Source organism: Pinus tabuliformis, chromosome 7, assembly GCF_031772625.1.
Source record: "Pinus tabuliformis cultivar Carrire ecotype Pingquan chromosome 7, CPIR1, whole genome shotgun sequence".
Lineage (NCBI taxonomy): Eukaryota > Viridiplantae > Streptophyta > Pinopsida > Pinales > Pinaceae > Pinus > Pinus tabuliformis.
The window spans coordinates 791071838-791074687 of record NC_142293.1 but is presented as its reverse complement, the minus strand read 5'-3'; positions in this window follow the sequence as shown (position 1 = coordinate 791074687).

Genomic DNA, 2850 nt, shown 5'->3' with positions numbered 1-2850 from the left:
TCCACATGGGAGCGGGCATATATACATATGGGTGCGACCCGATAACCAGACCCGACGGCATTATACGTGATATTTCATAAGATTTCAAAGTCCGTGGGAAGGTCATTTTTAATGTATTTTGTGTATTTTTGTTATATAATGAAAATACAAAGGGAACCAAGGATTTGCGATATGCAATAAGACCCGAACCCGAAAGGGTCTGGGAAGTGAAATAGATAATATTTCAGGTCCATAGGAAGGCCAGTTCTAATGCATTTTCAATGATTTTCATTATATAACGAAAATACAAAGGAAGCCTTGGGCAACGTCGATGCAATAAAGCCGGACCGGAAAGGGTTCGGGAATGAAAATTGATAATATTTTCAGGTCTGCCATAAGCCATTTTTCATTGTTTTTAGTGTTTTTCAACACATTTCAGAATAAAAAGGGAACACAGGGACAGGCCATGTGCGACTTGCGATAGCAACCCAGAGGTCGGACCCGATTGAGAAATAGGCCATGTTTAAGGAATTTTGAAGTCCGGAAGAACAGAAATAGGTGGGATTTCTCACAGTTGCGGCGTTTTTCTATGTTTAATAGAAAAAACAGTCATGGTTTGCATTTTAAAGGGAAAATAGAGGCTTGAATAGCCATTCCAACACAAAACAGAGACCGGAAAGGGAAACAAAAGGGCCCAGCACAATGCAGCCACAAACAAATAGAAACATCATGGAGCAAACAGCGCTCAGCCAAAAACAACAGAATTGATTATGGGGCATCTCTGGCACGAGAGAGCTCCCTGCCAGCACAGCCAAAATATCTGAATGCAGTTATTCTTCTGTCAGAAGAAGAAACCTCCGAGCCATGCTTGCCTAGTTAGGGCATCAAAGTTGTTAAAGGACAGAGAGGATAGATTAGGACACTCCAAGCCTTTGAAGAGCTCAAGAGCATTGTAAAGAGCTATAAATAGCTAAAAGTAAGATGTAATACAGGTTCAACTTCTGGAGACTATTGAGACTTTGCTACTCAAGCTTCTCATCTTCATTCTAGCAAATACAAGCTTCTTTTGTTGTTATATGTTCAATGTTCATTTCCTCTTCTGTTCTAAGCTTGCACTTGAACAGGTTGCTCATGTTTTCTTTTGTATCTAATGCCAGATAACTGTCATCTTATCTTTGCATTGATAAATTAGATTTGCAAGCTTCTTTTATTGCCTGTAGCTAGCCATTCATAAGTGTTTTATATATGCATTTGCCGGTACAGTCACTATTCTTCATTTACTGCCTATAACTAGCCATCCATATGTGCTTATATATATGCATCCGCTGGTATGGTTAGTATTCTCCATCTATCGATTGAATCTACAAACTTTTGAGCATTAGTGGTCTAAAGCCTTGTAAAGCTTAGGGTGTTCATGCATGTCTTGAGTGAAAAACAAAGTTGAAATGGTTATCTGACTTGATCCAAACCATTATCCATTCCAATAGTTCTGAGAACAATATTGAAGATTATATGTTACCAGGCATCTCCTAGCTGCAACCTAGGAGAGTTTCCTAGAGTGATAACATAATTGGCATCGTTTCCGGGGAGAGGAAACTGAAGCTCAGCTTCCCTGGGAGACAACACAAATCTAGCTTTGATGATAGACAAAGTCTGGGCACTTTTTTTGTTGTAATCATCTATCTGGCGACTCTACTAGAGGTCGAACCTCTTGGCGACTCCACTTCATAGTTCTGGCTCAGTTTGTGAGGCATACTCAGAGAAATCCTCAGAAGCCACAAGCTGACCCAGTACCTGACCCTGAAAAAATCATCAAAGAAAGAAAGGCATTGCAGAAAGGAGCAACAGGTTAGGTAAACCTAAACACAAAAATTCTATATCTTTTCAGATAATCTGTAATAGAACAAAACATGTTGAGAGTATAATTCTAAACAACAGTGAAAAAACTTCTTAGAGAATAAAGCCCCTCCTTTAGGTTTTTCCTTTTGTTGTTCCCCAAAGGAAACCTCACCTCCTATCCATCATACACCCCTTTAGTCTTGTCAGTCACTCCTCAGCCCTCTATCATTCAGACTACCAATGCCCTTATATCCACCACAGCTATGGCAGGACCACAAGCCCCACAATGGAAAAGAATCATAGCTACTAGGTATGGACCTCTAGTACCTCCCCCCTTGAACGCCATGCCTAGTAGAGAATATCAAAAAATAAAGGCCTAAGTTCACTGAGACTGAGGGTGTTACAGTGGAAGAACATCTTGAATCATTCTATAGCTATGCTGATAACCTAGACATTAGTGAAGATGATGTCTGGATGAGAGTCTTTGTCCAAAGCCTAGATGGAGAGGCTAGAAAATGGTTCAGAGAACTGACCCCAAGATCTATAGCAGATATTGAGGCTTTAGATGATGCATTCCTAAAGCATTGGGGGGGTAATAAGGATCCCCTCTACTACCATACTAAGTTTGGTAACTTAAAGAGGGAAAATGGTGAATTGCTTTCTAATTTTAATAAGAGGTTTAACCGCATATACAACAAGATACCAGCTGAAGTAAAACCCACCACTACCTCTACTAAACTCACCTATGCTAGTGCTTTTGATCTGACTTCTGCCTACTGTTGAGGGAGAGGCGATGTGCTACTTTGACTGACATGTAGGATGTAGCCTTGGAAGTAGAATCAAACATCATGGCTGTAGAAAAGCTCAAGGAAGTATTGATAGAAGGAGACAAAGAGGCGAGTCTTCATCATCTTCAAATCCAAGATCGATAAAATTACCAGATGATAGAGTCATTGGCCTCTGAAGTCTCCAATTTAAAGGTTGAGAAGCACCATGGGAAGGAAGAGTTCCTAACACCTTTGCTCCTCCAAA